At 39.9% G+C, this 22043-nt stretch overlaps 1 protein-coding gene across 18 annotated transcripts in view; it reads right to left on the bottom strand.

The window, feature by feature from the left end:
* Positions 1-22043, bottom strand: part of SULF1 (sulfatase 1) — a 182014-nt gene that overhangs the window by 106846 nt on the left and 53125 nt on the right. For 5 of the 18 annotated variants that reach the window (XM_085573860.1, XM_085573866.1, XM_085573864.1 and 2 more), the window contains exons 1-2: positions 15492-16139; positions 14124-14216 (exon numbers count right to left, since the gene is read on the bottom strand). The exons of 2 other annotated variants lie outside the window; for them this stretch is intronic. The gene's annotated coding sequence lies outside the window, so the exon portion shown is untranslated. Of the gene's footprint in view, positions 1-14123; positions 14217-15491; positions 16141-16169; positions 16378-22043 lie in introns of those variants that run through there. 11 more of the 18 variants (XM_085573872.1, XM_085573873.1, XM_021555564.4 and 8 more) reach the window with 7 other exon arrangements.

The raw sequence follows: 22043 nt of genomic DNA, 5'->3' as shown, positions 1-22043 counted from the left end.
AACATTTGCAATATATTTGCCGAGATTAAAAGAATTATGGGATGAATTTGTATCTATTATACAATTAGCCTTAAGCAACACTGCTGTAGTAATCAGTGTGAATATATTTTTATAAGTCAAAAAGGTGACTTATCAGTTTATCCAGACATTTTGCGTTCTCAATACATTACATAATAAAGAGTGATAGCAAATGTTGCTCTTCAGGAAAAAAAAAAAAACACTCTTGTTGAAATCTTATGTTGCTATATTAACAAAGGTGGATTAAAGATGGAGGCAAAAAACTCATGGATTGGCTGAGAAGTATAGCTTGCACTGCCTCTCTTGTGTCTGTGCAATTTGTTTATTTTTATGTCCTTATATTGAACTTAAAAATGGAAAAATCCTGAAGAAAAGTATGTCCAAAACAGTGAAAGCTACATTAAGTATTCTAATGCTAGAGATACAGGGATTTACTTCTGTTGTTTTGCCTCCCACACACGTGCCCACAGAAAAAAACATTCACTTTCCTTATTAAAACATGATGGTGGAACTAGTTCTTACTAAGACCATTTTTTCCACATCCTACTCACAAAATCTAAATTTGATTATAGTCAAGCTTCAGCCACATTGTCTCCTCTTCCAAGGAGAAGGGTTTTTTTAGCATCTATGTATCTTTTGAATTTTTCCAGCGATATAAAGGACTGTGAAAACTCTTGGTTATGAAAGCTATTTTAGATCTTAAAAATTCATGTCTACTTTCTTTCATCCATCTCTTCTATTGTATATTGTTATATTTTCCTGAAATCTACAGTGAGAAAATTGGTATCAGCATTTCTCCCCTTAATATCATGGCATACAATATCAATTCACCAGTGAAACTCAAGGCCCTGATGTACAATTTTATATGCTATTAAATGAATAAATTAGTTCTTCCAATTATTCCATTTTCTATAGTCCTATCTTTGGACAAATTTACTAACCCTCTAAATCAGCAGAATAGGAGGTCTATCCTGATGGGAGAGCTCCCCAGTGCTTCTTGTTCATATCTTGGCATATAAAATACCATTTAAAAATACTTCAATGTGCATCAAGATACAGAGTAGCTGAGGAGATTCTATGGAGGACATTCATCTTTGTTTGCAACAGGACTTCTAATTTTCAGGAGATTACAGGAGCAAGAGCCAGGAGGACAGATTCCAAAATCTCCCTGAGGCATCAGAAATCAAGGATCAGTGCAGAATAAAGATCTGTGTTGAGGCTCCAAGCTACAAGTGAGAAATCTTAAGACAGTATTTCAGACCCATCATCTTGCTGAGCAAAGAGTAGATCTAGCAGGCTGGTGAGAAGGAGGACACTTTTGCCTTGTCAGAATTTGTATGTCTAAATTATCCTGCTCAGGAATAGACAACTTATTCTCTTCAGGAATTTATAGGAGGAGCTCAACCCTTGTAGGGTCAAGATCTTGTGGTGCAAAGAATACTGGTAAAAAAATTAGAAACAGCCTTCAGATGAGAGTGGTCACAGATCTCTTTGCTACAGGGAGTACCTTTACCACATGCCTGTGGGGCTCCACTGTCACATTTGAGGAATGCTGAGCCAGTTTCAAAACATCAAAAGCGAGTTTGCACTGCTCCAAAATGTCAATAAATGCCACTCTAGACAAGCTGTGAGTTTCAGAGACACTTACTGATTTGTGGTGATGACTGCTATTACATTATGGTTACCTATGACCAATTACAAAGGAATGGATCATGGAAAAGCATAGAGAAAAAAGCCAGGTTTTAGGATGTAAGTGTTGCTCAAGTTTAGGTTGTTTTGAGTATTTTTAATGCTAAACCTTATAAAAAAGTCTCATAAATAAGTATTCTCCCTTACCACAACCCTATACAAAACCATGGAGTTTCCTTTCACTTTCCTCATACTGTGAAACTCTGACAAAGATTGCTCAGGTGTGGACTGAGCTTCAGAAAACCTGTATTCATGTGTAGATGTTCAAGACTTGGATGACTGGTGCAGGTGGTCACATCACTTGCATAATGGATGAGTCAACAGCTGATCTTCTCTTACATGCCAAACAAAATTCTTAATAAAAAAGTGGTTCAGATATTTTTTCTTATACCTGTAACAGGAGAAATTAAACTTGTGTTTCCTAGAATACTACCAGAGGTTAGTAGTGTTCCTAATTAAATGCCTGGCATTGAATGAATTGAATGTTCACTGCTAGTCACAAAGTAGCTAAGCTCAGAGAGCAGGAGGCTTTTGAAGGGGGCAGGTATGAGCAAACTCAGGTAGAAATCAGGCTAAAATTAACACAAAATATTCTCTAAACTAGGGTGGCTTTAGACTTTGCATGTTTTAAGTTGATAAATTTCAATTCTAGTGGTAAATTCTTTATCTGGCTACAAACAGAATTTTAAAATAACTTCATAAGGACAATACATCCATCAATAGGATATATGTATATTGGACTAAAATTAGATTGTTATAATTGTCAGTTCTAAAGTTATAGAGACATATAAGAAGCACCACTATGGAGAATCGACAATAAATTATGGGAAGTAGTTCCAGCAACATGAAGATGAGGAAATGCAGCATTGCTGTAAAGCAGCAAGATATTCAGGGGAAATAATACCACTAATGTCAATGTTAATAACAGTTCCAGGCTGTGGGATGCTGTTGTTTGAAATGCATTTATTTTAGGACTCAAAAAGTTAATTCAAAGTCTTCCTAAACTTCTGTTGAAGGCAATAAAAATCCATGCTGAAAATAAAAGCTAAACTCAAAGTAAAAAATCTTGCATAGTTTTAGTTTATATGTTTTAAGTAGTAGTCCTCAACACTATTTAGTTGGACTGCACAGTAAACAACTGAATTTGAGATACTATTTGAAGAATACCTTATGTGACAGACCTAGCCAAACACAGGAAGAGCATCTTCTCATTTGAATGTATTTTGAGAAATATTTCTCCTGCAGTTCACTGTGACTGGAAGATCTATTTAAATGTGAGCTAAGAACAACTGCACATATCATAGGCAAACTATAAGCTGGAAGTAATTGCTTTATATACTGCTTTTTATAAATATCCAGTTTACTCAAAGGAACTGAGAAGTCAGGATGAAAATTGAGTATAAAATTTAATTTAAAGTAAGATATTGAAAACAAGTTGAGGGCAAGTGTTTGAAGCAAGTAACAGTTATTAAGTTACATAATGACACTGAATTGGAGGTAGCAATGGATCTCCTCAAGACAGGACTGACAGAAGGACCTAGGTGGGCTGGAACAATAGGCCATCAGGATCCTAATGGAAATCAGCAAGGACATACATGAAGTCCCTCTGCTCAGAGCTCATTAAGTGGCACTTATGCTCAGTTTTTGGACCTACAGTACAAAACTAGCTGTGATGAACTGCAGCAAGACCAGTGGAGGTCTAGCAAGATGTTTTAGGGATGGAGCATTTGCCCTGCAATGAGAACCTGGGGTTGTTCCTCCTGGAGATTAGCTGGACATGGCGAGGGTCTTCAGAGCAGCTGCCCAGTGCCTGTAATTAGGTTATAAAGGGAGAGTGTCAGGCTCTGTCAGGAGTCAGCAGTGCATGGCAGGAATACAAGAGATAAGGGGCATAAGCTGAAACAAGTCAGACTGGATATAAATCAAACTTCTTCTCTGAAACAAAGTCAGATAGCAGAACAAGTTGCCCAAGACACTGTGCACTTAATATCTTCAAGGGATTTTCAAGATGCACCTGAATAAAGTCCTGAACAACAGGCCCTGATCTTATAGTCTAGTTTTAGCACCACCTGAGACCTCCCGAGTCCTTTCCAGACTGAATGTTCCAGTGTGTGAGTATATGAAATATTTGATATATTTGTGAAGGGCCTGGTTGAGAGTGTCTTCACAGGAAAGGTTGATGTTCCTTATTCTTGACAGAGGGATAAAGAATTGACTTGACCATCTCCATTCAGAATATTTATGGATGAACACAGTGCTACTCACACAATTGAGCTTTGTGAGGGTAAAACTTACATTGAGAACTAAACCAAAAAGAAATTTCAGTGTGAAGATTGGCCGGTTCTTTCCCTGCACTACACAGTACCTACCACTATTACTGCACATTATTCTGTGTCTTGTAACAAAGCTCCATGGAACACAATTCGATGTGGTATAACAAATGGAGACATCCCAAACTTCAAAATTCAGCGATGGTTACTACTGAGACTGAGAGCAGAAGAGAGCTTCAGACCAAGCTTTTCTCCTCTCAAGAGTGGGTACCTGAATAACACGACTGCCTTTCCATTAAAGCAGCATGCTCTGAGGACATGGTTCCTGCTGTCTCTGAAACTTTTTTACAAGATGACTGAAAAATACTTTTGGAGTGAGCACACCATGGACTGAGACCCCCTATCTAGCCAAAAGCATTCTGTCTCACTCTGTGTGTGGCAGTAGTAGAAATGATGCCCAGACAGAAATGAAAACATAGCAATATTTCTAGATTTTTGCAGAAGCAATGCACTCAATAAATTGCAAATGCAGCAATTCTGTTCATTTGTTCTTAATGACAATAAAGAAGATGCTTGGAAGGCAACCATTAACCAAACAGATTTTTTTCCCCAGATTTGGTAATCTCTAGCAAGAGAACTGACAAAATCATCACTAGCAAAATAGAGCTGGAGACATGAAAGAAGAATGCTTGACACTTCATCATCAATGTTACAAGCTATTAATTTCCCTCTGAAAATCCAGGGTAACAATTTTCATTCAGAAAAGATGAATGACCATAACAGGGAAAGTAAACATGAACTGTGAAAAGTCTTTCTGGTTAAGCTGGAAAGGCTTCAGCCAAGATATTTCCCACTTAACCTTCATCAAGAAAAAGGTCAAAAAAGGCCAATGTATTTAAGCAGGGCACAGGATGGAACAGAACAAAACTTCCTATGAAAAAGATGAAATTCACATTCTTTTGGTCTTCATTAAAACTATTCCACATCACTCCACACTTTCATTTAAAGCAGTTTCCTGACAGCATTGGAGACAAGATCTAAAGCATCTTTTGTCAAAAGAGAAAAGTGTAAATAGAAAATAATTTGTGTACTGTACACAAAACAGGGAAAAGTATGAAGGATGCATAAGAAAGAGAAAAGAGAATAATACCTTTAGCCTTAGCAAATTGTTTAAACGGTGGTATGCAAGGTAATCATCCACCCTGTGTACTTCCATGTACAGGTACTCTAAGCTGAACAGTTACCAAGGCATATGTGGCTTTACCAAAGTGAATTTTTTTTTTATATGAAGCTTCTAAGGAAGAAAATATTTTCTTCAAGCACTACAAAAGAGATGAAAATTAATGTCTACAGGTATGTAATTTCCAAGCTGCTTAGAAAACAAAATAGCTCTGCTTTGACACTCTCACCTCCTCATGTCCATAACACAACTATGGTTTCTGGGCAACAGAATATAATATATGGTAAATGTCACACTCAGGATTTCTCCTGGAAGAACAGATAAGTATAACTTTGAGCAGACAGATACATGAATGGATCAAGAGATATGTGTAACAAGCACTCAGAAATGCTACTGAGAGAGAAAAATAATATATTTTCATTCCTTTCTCCACTCACCAAATCTAGTCTACCTTCCTTTGGGATATCCATCTGTCATGATTCAGACTCCTACTCCATCTATTTTAGAAGTTTCCTAGTCTCTCAGTCTAATATGTGATGTCTCTTGCCCTATAGTGTCAGCAGGGTGCTTTCTTGCCCACCTCAATTTTCATCCTTCATTGTTCAGTATCATTTTTCCTATAACTGTATATGTTGACAATTCATGAAGTGGGGCAAAAAGCTTCTTCAAACAATGAGAGTGGCCCACACAGAGATTTGAAGATAAGGACTGAGACATGGACTCCTCTTTTCATACCAGATGTGACTCAGCAAGGTGTCTGGAAGAGATGGGTGAGGCATTCTAGGAAACCTGCTCTATCTCCCTGTGTTAGGCTCTCATCCAAAATAACTGCAACACTTTTTTTAGAGATGAATTTTTTGACAGTTGGGTATGACTTCAAAAACCCAGACTCATAAATACATGCATTACTAAGATCAATTCTGAACTGAAAAGGCCAGCATATTCTTCTACTGTAGGCAGGGAAATAGCAACTCTGGCAGTCACTAGTGGCTGGAGACTAAAACAAACTAGTGAATAGTTCAAATAGCTACCAGATTCAACACTCTGGTACTCCACATGTCTGTGTCCCTCTTCCACTGTCATGGCAGCACTAGTGTCACAGTTCGGGCTTCATACTGAGCTGTGATCCTGCAGCAAATACAGAATGGTTAATTACTGTTGTTATCGGAATGGTCTGTGACTGAAGGGCAAATAATTCCTGTAGGAAATGAAAATTTGCTCTGCACTGTATGTTGCCCTGGGGTTTCCAAGGTGTGTACATGAGTAATCTCCATCAGAGGAGTGAAGCAGACAGGTCACAGCAGCAGCATCACTCATCTGAACTTGAGCTGCTGATGCCCATATTGATGACTTCATTAAACTGTACACAGTATGTAGGAAACAGCTTTATTCAAAGCAGCCTTGAACCAGCACCCAACAGCAGTGTGATAGGCATATGAATATCATTGCAGAACTCCCTCAACACAGATTCAAACTCCTCAGCAACTGATCCTCTCTAATAACCCTCTGGAATTCTTAACAACAGCTAAGGATTCTTACACAGCATATAAAAGGAGGAATACACAAAGTACACATGATATTCTTACACTGCAAATGCTCTGCAGCTACCAGAAAGAGCAGTAAATTCTCCATCCTTACATACAAGATAGACAGGGTCATCAAAACACACAACATCAAGATAGAATTTCACAATGTCACTTGTCCAAGACAGCACATACGTCAGATATACTTAGCCATGTCCTTGTTTTATCTGGATTTTGCAGACCACTTTGCACGTTGGCAACTATTATCCTCTCTAAAGGTTTCACAGGATTTGATAGAGGTTGTCTTTGTGCTATAGATATCCATGGTACTCAAGACCAAAACAAATAACTGCAACACAGACCTATTTCTTGAGACATGGTTTATAACATCTCAAACACTTTACAAATAGATGATGTGCAAAATTGTGCAAAATTTATGAAGAGGAGATGTTTGCAGAGCAATTTATTAAAAGACAAAATGGGACGTGAGCTGCAAAGGATGGGGAAAATGTGAAAAAATGGTGTACTTATTTCAATACCTCTCTATAGCTGCACATCTACCTATGTTGAACTGTATTCTTTTGAGGACTCTGGTGATTTCTGACTATTCATACCTCAAAGTCTCTTCTTTTTGTCCTTCCTCACTTCAGAGGATCTCTGTTTTAGAGGAATGCTCCATACCAAGCAGAAGGAAAACAAAACCCAAATTCAGTGGCTTTTTTCACTTAGGAGTTGAATTGCAGAGCAGTAGAGCTCAGGAAGCCTTCCTCTGTAAGCCTATATATTGGCAATGGAAGGAAGTTTACAGTGGGATAAAAAAATACCAATGTCTTACTGTTATAGAAATAAAAGAAACTACTGGAATTCCTGACAGTTACTTGTGTTTACTTCAGAACATTTTTATTGGTCTAACTATGGTAGTTGTCTCCCTAAATCCTACCACCTCCTGGTGGCCAAGCAGATAGTGTTACAGTCTCAGTTCATAAATTTGCCCTAGATGTATAACAGATAACAAGTTAAATTCACATGTGCTTTACTAAACACACATTCAAGATTTCACATGTTATAGCTAAAATAAAATAGCGGGGAATGACATCAAAGGAACCTTTGCTCAATATTTCTACAAAGATTGGATTAATGCAGAATTCTTTATTGTCACAAAGTTACCAAAACCCTAATATTATTCTAAAATCTATTATTCTTAGCATTTTTGCAGTCTTCATGGAAAAATAAAGTGATAGTTAAAAGACATCCTTTGCTGGTTCTTTACAGGATGTTCAGTTTATTATTGCACTACTGTTCTCTAATTTGTGACTGGCATACTCCTAGGCAGTCAAGTCACAGGGAAATAATCCTCAAAAGATTTAGCATAGGTAGATCCAGAAACATGGGTCCTGAATATTTTACTTTACCCTCTTTCTTCCATTCTTTGTTCAACATCCTATTCCTCTAAGATCATCCATTATTCGTCATTGTGATTTTGCTCCTTGTGGGCACCACCACCACCATCTCTGATTCCCATAAGATTTATCTACCACACTGGCCTTTGAAACATTCCTTAATTAACAACACTGAGTGATTTTTAAAACCTTTTGCTGTAACCTGTATAATTTACATCTACATTTTTTGCTCAGCATAACCCAGCAATAAAACAGGTGACACTTTGGAGGAGTACAGAGTTCTATTTCTACAGTTAGCACCAAAACTACATTAATCTAAGTATCCTAGTCTCTTCAAGTGGATCATAGCTCCAGGGTTCAAATGAAAGACCTGCTTCATACATTCTTCAGTGGAAAGTATAGGAAACACCTTAAAGACCTGTGTAGGAATTACATCCCAGCTGTTCAAATACAATGTTTATCCATGGCATTGCTCATCTATGGGCTGATCAAGAAACTCAAGATGATATCTAGTTCTTCCAGGTTAACCTCTTTAGCAATCTTTGCAAAGCAATCGAGCTTCATCCCTACATATGGAAAGAGGCAGGTGCCTTTGAAGATTTACAAAAGGAAATCCTGCTTTCCTAACTGCAGTGCCTGGAGGTCTTCAGGGGGACTCTCTTCATTGATCAGAGAGAGAAGACACCTTTAGGTAGCTGCTACATAAGTATTTAAGACCCAAGGGGCGCCTTGGCTACACAGGCTGGATCCCACCCTCACAATCTCATTCACCTTTTTAAAGCAGCACATGAGCAGGCACTATTGTTTCTTTCCTCTTTTGTCTCCACACCACTTACTAGCTTCTCTTCAAAGCCTAGTTGTTGGATTAGAGTCAGAAGTGGTAATGGAGGACTTTCTATATCCTGAGTGACACTGCAGTGATTCTCTAAATAAAAAGGGATAAGCTTTCATTAAAAGTGCACATTTAGCCTCATGCTCATGGTGATGCTGGCACAGTCACACACATCTGTTACCACACTTCTACTGTAGACACACACAGTGCCCCAGTGTGTGGGTTGAGAAAGTGTCACCAGGTACCTGAATATCTTACAGCTCACTGTTGGCCATGTTTCCCCTCCTCACCCCAAGCCACCAGCTCCAACCACTTTCACTGTTCTTTGTGGACCCTCTGTCCACTTGCTGAGATGAACCAACGCAGTAGGCAGGCAGCCAACAGAGTGTCCCATCAGCCATCAGAGTGCCCTGATGAGTTCATTCAGCACTCCAGGAGGTGAGCCAAGAGCCTGGCACGAGGAAGAACACTGCTGCAGGCAGAGGATGGAAGATCAAGGATGGGTTTCTCCAGGGCAGCAAGCTATTCTGCTGTCTGAGAGGAGACAAGAAACCTCACCCTCTGTTGCAATAAAACCTCTTTAACAAAATGGGAGTTATCAGACAACCGATCAGAAATTTCAGGGGGAGCTGATTACAGTAAACCTCATGAAAAAAAGTTGGGTTGCTTTAATTGCCAGGCATGACATGCACAAACCCACCTTGTTCACACAGCCTGTGTGCATTTACATAGGCAGATTTTGGATTTCTGTTAGTTTCCTTCATGTTTCTGGAGCTGCATGCAAGCCAGCTGTCTCAGTAACCAGGAGGATTAGGTTTAAAAATCAGAAACCAGAGATCTGAACTTCTCACGTTATATCTTGACTCTTACACTTGAAGCTTTACAAAAAAAGGCTAAATATCTTCAGACTACTGATAAAAGTCAGGAGAGTTGGCAGTTTTGCAGGCATTTACAGGCTTGGCAACATATTTTTTTGTTTTTAAGTGAAAACAGACAAAACAGTGCACATGGTAGAATAACGAACATCTTGGCACATTGCAATTACAATACTGGAACAGACCACTATTCAGTTTTAATAGATGCTTTTGAGAAAAACAATCCCCTGTGTTCAGCTCCCTGTTACATTTATTCTCCAGAACTCTAGTGCCAAAAGCTTCCCCATCTTCTCTGTGGGCTTTCCAAACAGAGTTCACCTCCTGTGAAGCACCACAAAAATACAGCTGCTGTCAAGCAGCTCCTCTCCTTGCTAAGATGGGTTAGAGTCACATCACAGAGAAATGGCAGCATGCAGTGCCACAATTACATTCAAACCAGCATAGGATTTTTTTTTTTTTTTTTTTTTTGAATACAACATCATGGACTTTCTAGTCTTTTGCTTCTATATAGAAACTTCATGAAGTGTTCTATGGATAGTCTAATACTGATCTACAGCCTGGAATTCTACAGCACAGTACCACATCTAGAAATCTTCCAGTATATATTCCAGCAATACTACCAAATTTGCAGATATAAATACTATAATGCAAGCTTATATTTAATTGTAAGTTAATTTTTGCTGCAAAAGAAGTAATTATATAAAAAAGGAAATAATTATAAAATTTTGAGTGTAAAGGTCAACCTTTACAAAAAATGTTTCAGTGTAGCCAAACCACTGATGGTGGTTATGACTGGGAAGGTTCAGAACTCCAGGATTAATAGAGCACACAGTAACAAAGGCTCACCAACCTTTTCAGCAGATTCTGAAAGTGGGTACTAAAGTTCTGGGAAAATCACTGACACTAAATCTGCATAAACCATAGGATGAAACAAGTATTAGTTTCCTCAGAAAATAAAATTCTTAAGACACATGAAATTAAAATGGAATTACTGTCATGAGTTAACAGCTTTTGAGTATGAACAAGCAATGTTAAACAAAGATCTTGCAGGGGTCCTCAAAAGCAGTCTACTGACATAACTGAAATGTGCTAAAATAATTCAGCTAAAAAAGAGTCTGGTTTGGCTATTAATTTAATAATTACTGTGCTGCATTCTGAGGTGGCACTGCTTAGAGCCTTGAGCCTTTCCACTTTACAGCGTCCTCTCCAAGCACATGACAGCATTGAACTTGCCCCTCTTGGTAAGAATAACAATGGAGTTACTGCACTCTGATGATATGGAAATGATGAATTAGCGTTGGAGCAAGTGAAAGACAAAAAAAAAATTTGAGGGGGGCAGGAGAGAATATTATGCTGCTGATTCAGCTGGAAAGGCAGAGCAATGACTTCAGGCTTGTTAAAGGGAGAAGCAGGATGACTTGCTGCCACTGCTAGGGCACAGCACAGGGGACTGTACCCCCTCCCACTGCCTTCGACTGCTGTTTTTTACACATGTAACTGCTCAGGGACAAAGTCTACAGGTAACTGCAGTGCAAGGACAGACACAACTCAATGGAATATTCACTATGTACATACAGCCCCTCCTACTTCACCTGTAGCCCACTTGATGCAGCTCTACCTGTGATGGAGGCATTAGGAAGTTGTAGTATGAGGAAGACGACTGGGTCTTATGGTGTCACAAAGCTCTCTTGAGAGCTGTGTTATTCAGTGTCTTCTGATTTAATATCTTCAAAATCTCCAAAGATGGCAGTTAAAATTTAAACAGGCATTCTGAAAAGACACTCTTGATCCCATTATCAGTGTCGTGGATGGGATTACAGTGGGGGTGGTAATGGTGGAAATGTTTTAGGAGAGATCTTGTATCAACAACAGGAGTGGCCACTAATTGGATTCTTTCTATGTCACCGCAGAGTTGTCACGGGACCCTCGTTCTCTGTTGAACACTGCAGCTCACAAGGCACTCAGAAAGGAGCTTTCTCAATTGTTATCACATCAGTCTGCCTTCCCACTCAAACACAAATCCCCCAAAGCTCTTTCTAAAGCTAAGGAAATCATGGAACCCATGACTCCCATGACATCTGCAACAAAGTGTCCTGCCTCATCAGTGTGAGAATGGGCCCTGACATTACACAAGGCTCAAACTCCTGATCCTGCATGAACATTCAGTCATATATCAATATATACATATATATATATATATATATATACATATACATATACATATATATGTTATCAAGTGCAGGATGTAAGTTAAACAAAGCTAGATAAAAAACCTGAAAACTGTCAAAATAGTCTGCAGTAAAGTGTTTATAGCCAGAACAGAATTTGCAAATATTTCAGAATATTCTTTTCCTTAGCTGTTTAACATCCACTCAGTGTGGGTCTTATAATGGCTTTCATTTCATTCATGTCATTTCATGACATTTAGGAGCACTGTCACCAGCATCACAACATTTTAAATAAACTGATTTTATCAGTTCCTGACTGGAATAAAAGTGGTTAAAATAATTTTCACACTGTTACTTGTAATCTCTAGGATACTTCTGGATTTCTACATGCATTTTTTTCCCTAACAATGTCTAATTTAACCTACTTTTTGAAGGTGCATTTACATGCCATTTGGAAATTCACCAAGGGGGTTTTTTCAATGTAAATTACACCAATCATATTTTTTTTCCCTCTGAAATAGAAACAAAAATCAATGAAAGGCCAAGGAGACGTGCCAAGAAGCAAAAACTGAAGTTGTATATTGTGACGTAATGAGCTCACCCACCTCAAGTTTAAAGTGCTAAGAAGAGGAAGCCCCTGACAAGCAATAAAATGACACATAATTAAGACAATTCAAGGCAGAATACATTCTGGCTGTAAAACATTTTCATGTGCTCTACCTAACTGCTCAGAGCACTGAGAGAAAAAAAACCAAAACCAAAACCAAAAAAACAGGGTGACACTTTGAAAACTCTGTGAAGACAATAAGTATCCCACCTAATTTTCATTAGCTGGGGGAAAAAGAAATGCACCAGCTTTTGTGCAGTGCAAGTTGCCTCACATCAGAAACAGAGTTGATAGTACAGACATGCCTGGTATGTTCAGCATTCCATATCAAGCAAAGATGAATTAGCCGCAACAAAAATGTGTTACAGCTTTCATGCAGCAGTTTATGGATTTTTTTTGTACCTCTGGAATTTTTTACCTTGAGCATATCATGGAACTTTTACTGTCTCAGATCTTTTTATAAGATTATTTTTATCTCACTGTGAGGAACATCTTTGTGAGCTCTGAACACTTTTACAGCTGCTAGGATGCTAATGGGAACTTCATGTGAGTACCCAGCACAAGTGCTCTCAGGAAAAAAAAAAGCCAATGTCAAAGGAAGGTATGTAGAAGTCACCATAAATATGTCTTTGAATGTTTACCATCTGGAACAGTAGATTACATTTTGACAAGAAGCTGGACTGCCCCGTGGGCATTGTCTTTTAAACAGCCCCATCATTATGAAGGAAGGAAAAACATGATTTGCTGTTCTTAGTTTCTCAACAAAATTTTCTGGCAGTGCTAGAGAAACTAGCTTGTTTTTTTTTTTCCCTAGTAAAACAATAACAAGTTGGGCATGTGTAATTAGTTATGCACTTTCTTCAAAAAATATGGTTTCTTGTAGGTCAGCTGATCTGTGATCCAGTGATACCCACAAAGATGGAAAGGTTTCAGTTAGGCAGTGACAGCATCAGGCTCTGCAGCTTGCAGTGCTGCACCTCAGCTTTGCTGGAAGTCTGAACCTCTGTGTGCTGAAGCTGGCGTATTGAGCTTCTCACAGGACATACTGGGAGAAAGAGGAGAAATCCAATATACAAGACTTATATGTGGAGTTATAATGAGGTTTTCCTTTGGTTTTGTTTTTCATTTTAAGCTTGTAAAAGTTTCCATCACTTTTTACAATGAGAAAGTGTAGACTGAGAGAAAAACCCAAAATGGTCAAATTTATTCACATAAATCTTGGTCTGGTTGTACAGTGATTTTTGGGATTTAGCTAATTCTCTGTTTCAAATTGCTGTGGATGACTTCTGAGGACACATTCATACTTAAGAGTGTGCTTGAAAATACAAGCTGAGAACAGCCTGTAAAGAGGCCAAATAGTCTGTTCAAGGCAAAAAAGCAAACATAATAGTTGGTTTGAGGCAAAAATATATGTGCAAAATGAAACATGGGTTTACGGGCATCATTACACAGTTGAATACCAAAATCACAAAGCACCAGCTATAAATCCCCTTGCTCAGCCTACTAAACAGATCTTATTTCAGAGCACACTATATACAGTATTATATATAGAACATCTCACCTGTAAGTGGTGAGGACAGTGTTAGATTTCTTTCACAAGTAGGAGGCCAATAATTCATAAGCACCAGAGGTATGTGACAGTTACTGTGAGGAACTGTTAAGGTGCAAAAGAAGCAAATAATCAAATTATTTTTTTACTCTGCACAGGAAAACAGCATATATATATATATATATATATATATGTATATATACAGCAAATTTTAAACTAAACAACTCCAAACCAAATAAAAGGAAAAATAATCCATCCTCTAATTTCTCTATGTAGATAATTTAGAATTAAACAATGAAAACATCTTTTCTGATAAGCTAACATACTGTAATTAGCGATAACATTTCTGATTTAGTTCATTTGCTGGGCTTCCCACGCTCCAGACATCAATGAACTTAATAGCGGAATTAAATGAAAATTATAGCAGAGTACTTCCATAACTAATTTCTAATTATATTTCTGCCCCTCTTCCTTCCTAAACATAAATTTTTGCCTACTTCTAATTAACACTTCAAATCGCTAGTTTAGAATCGATAAATATAGCGCGTCTTTAATGATCCATTATAGTGATGCTACTTCGTTTTCAATGACTTGTAAAACTTTCACAAACAGATCTGCAAATGAATTACATCCATCTGCTCTGCTGCAGCTGCAAGAGCACCATTACTTTGTACCCTGACTTTCCCTGCTTTCCTGATTTTCTCTTAACTTTATGCCCATGTGTAAGCCAAACCGTCTCGATGCCGATTTTCAGGAGCCCAGGCAGGTCTCTAAAATGAGTCTTCAAACTTTACAGACATCTCAAACGCACTTTCAAAACAGTCTGGTTTGCCTCCCAGCTGAGCCCCAGGCAGGCTGCGCGCTGCTGAAGCATCCTGCTCAAAACCTAGGAAATGCTCTGCCGCGGTCCCTTCTCCCTCCCGCCCGACCACGCCGTTTCCACGGCTGTGCTGGATGGAGCACGGCGGCGCTCGCAGAGCCAGCGCCGCCCGCGCCCCCGCCGCGTCCCCGCGCCGCTCCGGGCACACACACACGTGTGCGCCCAGCGGAGAGCGGTGCCTGCGGGGGCAGCGGAGGAGGCTCCCGCAGGGCTGGGATACACCGCTCCAGGGGAGATTTCCCAATCTACACCTCGGAAAGCGTGACCTTAGCGGCGTTAAGAGTGTTAGCTCTGTGAAGACAGCCAAGCATCAGGCTGTGCTCGCTGTTATCTGTCAGCCGTACAATAGCAGCATTGATAAGGCAGCAGCAACTGGCTTTGACAAGTGTGCTGCGCTAGCATTCCTCTGAAAACCGTGAAGAAAAAAAAAAAAAAAGAGAGAGAGAGACAGAGAGAGAGAGAGAGAGATTGAGAGAGGCATGAGGTACCTTTTACTTTACCTGAACAAAATGTGCGGTTTTATTTTTCCCTCTGAACTGCTGGAAACGACTCTTCCCGTTTCTTCCCCAGAGCTAGGTATTTCTTCTTTTGCTTGCAGCTCACACTTGGGGAAGACCACACAGCTCCAGCAAGGCTGCCTCTCTCCCCTAATCCCCACTCGAGTGTGATGACACACACTAACCCCAACCATCTGTTGAAACACGTCCTCAAGCACTCAGCACAGTGGTGTGTCAAGACGGGCTGCCCAATCCAATCGCTGGGGTTGGGTGGCTCTTAAGGAGCTGGAGGCAGAGACAAGGGCAGAAACTATAAGGCTGAGAACTCTTTAGCAAAGTAACCTGAGATTTTGAGAAAGGGCTGCTATTGAAAAAAAGAGCAGAAGGGGGAGGTACTCGCGGGAAGGTAGAGGGAGTGGATTAGTCTGGTGGCCAGTTGTGTAACTTCTCACAACTCCTTGTATTCCCAAGGGACCACTGGGACCCCTTCGCAGTGGGATGCACAGAAGCACAAGAGCAACACTAAAATGTTTTGTGGCGGGTCTTTTGAGGGCAATCTCCTCCGAGAGACGCTATTCTAAAAGAGATAAATGGTGCCGTTTGAAATCCTGATAAAGTGCTACTGCGGGAGTCGTTTGCACGGCGATGTGACATCTGCATCCCAAAATCCCGACTCCTTACCGTGCCGCGGTTACCCCGTGGCTGCTTCCAGCCTTCCTGGGAGAACGGTGGAGAGAGGCTAGAGGAAAACCGGGGTGGGGGCCGAGGCGGGGAGAAGAGGGGATATCCGAAGAGCAAATATTTCTGCTTCTGCACTCAGACATCTGCGAGTCCTTCCCCCGAGCCCGCGCTTCCCGGGGCGCGGGCCGGCCGCCCCTGCTCTCCCGGCGGCTCGGCGGCGCACGCTGCCCGCCCGCCCCGGCTGTGCAGCGGCCGCTCCGCGCCCGCGGCGCTGCTGTGACAGCTCCGGCCCCGCTCCGCGGCCCCGGCTGCCGCCCCCGGCCGGGAAGCTGCCACCAGCCTGTTGCTTCCCCCCTTCCCACCCGCTTCCGCCACCGCCGCGCCGCCCCGCAGTGTCCTGCGGGATGCGGCCGCAGTTTCGGGAGCGCTGCCCTTCCCCCGGGACCCGTCAGCGCCCCAGTCGGGGCTGGGGGGCTCCGGGCAGTGCCGCGGCAAGTCTGGACTGTGTCTAGTCTGTACCTCAGTTGCCTTCTGCCACAAAGCAAATATTATCACACCTTCCTTCCTCTCAGGGACACTGCCAGGAAAAAGCCACTAATTTACAGAAGATGTCCGGGAAAGATAGATAAGGGACACAGAAAAGCTGCTAAGTGCCAGAGAAACAGTTCTTTCCTTTCCCCTCCCTGTAATAGGATAGCGTGGAAGAGAGACTTAAAATCTCAAGGGTTTTTACCTCATTACCAAGTGCCTGACTTGACACTTGTATTAAATCTACATTTCACATTATGACAGATGTTGTTTTCTTTGAACTGAAAGGGAAGGACGTTGTTTTGGCATTAAAAGTTACTCTGAAAGTGTTAACATCCAACCTGAAGAAAGGTTTGCAATTGTGAAAAGACACACTCTGCCCAGATATATGAAAGCCATATGAGAGTCTTGAAATGTTGATTTGGCTTACTCCTTCTTTAATACCTTACATGAGGCTGTTTCTGAAAGACTAGTGGCAAAGTGAATACTTAATAAAATGTGAGATTCAAGAGCTGGGGTCTGAGCCCAGATAGCTGTTAGCAAAGCTGACCTGGAAAAGAAAGGAAAAAGAAGAAAATCTAGTCACAACTGTATTTGTCTAAATTCTTCCCCAAAGTGATGATACAGTGTCTGTTTCAGCCTATTACTCTGAATCTGCTATCACAGTTGTTTGGTATCCACTAAAACACTACTCCCTAATCTGCAAATTCCAGATAAATAAACAGCTGAATAATACTTTCAGCAATAATATGTGGTGAAGTAGAGATGCAACTACTGTCCCTGAGGTATTGTAAGATTCTTAATGTTGTCAATTATATCTTCAGGGCAAGGGTTCGGTTTGATTTTGTTTCATTCTAGCAGACTGTGATCTGTAAACAGGCTGGATAACCTTACATCCTTAAAAAGCCCTGGAGACTTTATTGAGCTCATCTGCATTTTCTGTAGCTGTACTTCTTACCAGTATTGTACAGTAACTGCATTAAAAATCTATAGTGATCAAAGGTGTGCAATATCAAAAAAGCCCGTCAAATTCTGCTGCATCATCTTGTGTACTGACTCATTTTCTAAAATGCAGCCTATCTCACAGATGCTCTGTTTTATTGGTCAGATGAGAGGCAAATTCAGCAGGGTTCAATCTCTAACCAACATGAATGACAGTTATGTGCATACGATTATTTTATGTTTTGATGTGGTATATGCTTATTCAATGTTGTTTATTATATCTGAGTATAAATATACATAAACAAGTTACTGAGCATTTGTGTGATGCACAGGCCCAGATCTGTTGGTTTTTATGCCTGTGTAAGCCAGGGATGCCTCTGCTGATGCCTATCAAGTCACAATATTGTAAAATTGACATGTTTAAAATGTCCCCTAATTTAGTGTTTTGTATACAGAGACACACACCCCACATTTCTCTTCAAAGACTCTGCCATGACTTGAAATACAAATTTTCATCTCTATTACTAGTGTTACTAATAGCCTTCAAACATCACGCGTGATCATGTTTTCACTTAAAAGCTACTGCTGATGTTGCGGGATAATTTAACTGCTACTTGTGTGACTATAGCCAGATTTAGTTTGCTATGACAGCTTATAACAGACTTTACCACCACTTCTCCTCTATGCACACTGCCATCTGCAAAGAGTTTAGGTTTTAAGGCTGAAATGAAAGCTGCACTGAAGAGCCATACCCAAGATGCTGTTAAAATTATGCATCATAAAACAGGTTCTCAAGTTGACTGTCAAATCCTTGAACTCTTGCTAAGGTCAGGCTGCCCCCACTCACATAAGGCTGGTAACAAAGTGAATAATGCTTTATGCAAATAACTCAGGACATCCTAATATGCAAGATTAATTGTAGGTAATTTTAATATTGAGAAATAGTCACTCCTGTTTTGTTCCCACAGATAACATGTCCCTCACATAGTGGTTCCAATTGGTTTCCATGGTAGCCAACAGCAGCTTTAAGGCAGGGCACTGAGGTTCTCTCTGTGTTGCCTAGATTTTAACTCACCACCTTTTCTCCAGCACATATGGCCTTGGCAATTTTGTGTGCCAGTGTGGAACATATCCACATAATCACACACATGCACCTCTGCTCAGGAATCTCATGTAATTCTCAACTCTGGCATTTTCAGCTCTCAAAAATAATTAAAGGGGATTTTTCATTATTCCTGCAGCAACCTCAGTCTATCTTTCCTGCCAGTATGAATGGAAGATGACTTTTTATTTCCTTGAATCATTTTATGTCTACCCCGGATTCAATTATTTTTGAAGAGTTTATATAGGAACAGAAGAGGTTCTAGAACATGGCTATAAATCTACAGAAAAGTTTACTGTTAATGATATCTTGAAATGCATGCTCATGCATGAATAGCACGCTCATGCTCCTGTTGAGTTTCAATGATATCGCGTAGAAAATGAGATGTAATAAAAAAGCCTTTGAAATCCTGAACTGCAAAGAAAAGCTAAATAATTAAAACCCAATGTGTCTTTCTAAAGATCCCAGCAAACAGCAGGTTCCAAGAAGCACAGGAAGATATGTTGATGTGGAGCACAGTGAAACCTTGGAGCCACTTGCTGCAGGATGCAGCGAGGATAAAATGACATATATTCAAGTGTTTGGACAAGTTCATGGAGAAAAAAATTACTGCAATTAAATACAAATATATAGCTTCTGGTACAGGGAATCCCTGAATCACCTGGAGTGGATCCTGGACAAATATTCTGTGCTTCTACTATTCTTACGCTTTGCCCCAACCATCCACTATTTTCCACTACTGGAGGGTGCCAAGCCTTAGTATATCTATGACTTAGTGTGGCACAGCTGCTTTTTCTTTCTTAAAGAATTTGGCAATTTTGGGGCCTCATGGTGGGTAGTATAAGAGAGATAAATTCCTTTTAAGAACTTCAGCCAAGATTTTTAGAGATTGGCTCATAAATCCATGTTCAGGAGTCTTAGTAAAAAAGGTCTGATCAAAAGTATTGAATATACAGCAGCTGCTGTATGCCAGCATTTAATTTTTGTTTTCTCCATATGTGGGCATTCCAAAGTCAGACATAGGCTCATGTAAAATTTTTGAGCTAAATCCTAAACTATATTTTGTTCAAAAGTCCACTCAACTATTTCTTAACCTGGAGTCACCTAAATTTCAGAAACACATGGTCTTTTAGAAGCGTTTCCTCCATGCAGAGACCCCAGTGCTGTGCAAGACTCAGGAGTCAGGCATCCCTTCACTACAGTCATCTAAATTGCTTCAGGGGCTCTCAGAACTCTTCTACCAAACATGGAGACATTTAAGTGGTATAGCTAAAGATCAAAAACTTGGCCAGAGGAAGAAGAAATAAATAACTTTGAGGACATGCAACCAAATGCCTGCTGGATAGCTTTCTTCTCACTGCCCCTGCTCAAACCTATTCACCTGAAAAAAAATATTCTAACAGTGATTATTCTGTGTAAAAACACAATAGGCTTAATGTACAAAAAATATTGAGAAATTTGGTGAGTTACATATAGCACACATGCAGAATTCTGTACCCTAAAAGTGTGGATGTTAATCCAGGCATCCCAGAACAATTCCCATATTTTCTGAGGAAATGTGCATAGGCCTATACATGTACTCTCTTAGTATGAAACCATACATGTGCTAGCTACAAAAGGATTGCTTTAGAAATGCATTAAGGGCATAGTTCCAGAATCAGGATTACCTGCCTGTGCATAGCTCTTGTGGGATGGAAGGATATAGACTTCAATTTTTTAAGGAAGCTCTTCTGCCCTGCTCCATTTTCCCTGCAATGGAATCAGATGGTATGGAAGTTATACCCAGCTACAACCTGTTTTAGGACTACAATACTAAAAACAGTTCCCCTGAGGGGTAACCAGAACAGAGGATAGAGTGCAGGTGAGACAGACAAAAGATCATAATTGACTCAATTCATCACAGGGCTTTACAATTTGTCAGGTTGTTGTCATCACTATCACTTGCCTCCAGAAGAAGATTAATAGCTGAAATAATTGTCAGTCTCGAATTCGTGTTTCTTCACTTACACCCACTCTCAAAACACTGATTCTTTTTGGTTACCATTTCTTCTAAGGTAACTCCCTCATTAGTGGTTGCATAGCAATTTACTACCAAACGAGATCACTGCAATAAAAAGGCACATGTCTTAGCCTAGCAGAAGAGCTGATTAAATTTGTCATAGGTGCTTTTTTTTTTTTTTTAGTATCCCAGAATTAAATAAAGAAGACCAAAAGAACTCAGCAAATGAAAACGCAGCATATTTGTCATGTCATTGTTAGGGAAAAAGAAAACAAAGCCAGCAAAAGTTTTTCCAAGCTAGAGCCTAATATGACTACTTAATGCACCAAGAAGCTGTGGTTCTTCCCTTCTCAGCTGCCAGCTGGACAAGAGTTTCAACTCCAGTGCAGTAAACAAGTGATCATTGCGTCTGGGAAGAGCTCAACACACCAGACAGCTGGAAAATAGGGGCAAATATAGGCAGGAAAATCAACAGATTTAACCAGTCTGCACAAGGTAGGTGATCCCATTCTCAGCAGTAGGGAGCACATCAAGGAGAGAATATATATGGAATCTATAAGGCTTTAAAAGTGTGAGAACTCAGAGAGCAACATGCTCTCAGAACTTGTGCTGACTTCACATTTTTGGACAGAGTTCAATTTCATTACTGAAAGAAATTTGAGGTAAACCATCCAATACTTAACAAAAATTGAAAAAATGCCAAAAATTTAGAAGCCAGAATGTCTCATAGCTTTTAATGTTAAGCATTAGTAAAGTGATGACCAGTGGACATCTTTAAGTCCCTCCCTCTTACATAATTATCATCTTTGCTCCTACTCAAATCTTTCAGCCTGAAAAAATTGCAATAACAAAGAATGAAGGATTTTGATGACTCCATGTTAAACTCACCAAAATCAGGAAAAGTGTAATTGTGAATGTTTAATATTACTCCTTCCCCTTTGAGCATGCTTCTACTATTGCACATAATCAAGGTACCGCTTGCCTAAAAAAAACCAACTATGTTCATGATGTTCTTCTGGACAGAGCGTGGGAATACACACAGTTTAACATACAGATTCATTTTTTTCCTAGAGAGTCAAGGAAGCAACAGCCCCTGTAGCCCTTTTAGTTTTATAACAACAAAGTATCAGCAAATCCCATAACAATTTAGGAAAACATTTCATTTAACCCTTTTGTGATCTCAGACACAATGATGAAAATATTTGGGGACAGAAAGAGCAGACACATTGCAGGACCAGCTATACCTCTGTGTACAGAAATTTTTGTATAGTAGCAGGGACCTTTCAGTCTCACTGAGAAAAGA

The sequence above is a fragment of the Lonchura striata genome, chromosome 2, assembly GCF_050655825.1.
Source record: "Lonchura striata isolate lonStrDom1 chromosome 2, ASM5065582v1, whole genome shotgun sequence".
NCBI classification, from domain to species: Eukaryota; Metazoa; Chordata; class Aves; order Passeriformes; family Estrildidae; genus Lonchura; species Lonchura striata.
Note: the sequence above shows the minus strand (reverse complement) of the source record. Positions and strands in the feature narration are given on the sequence as shown.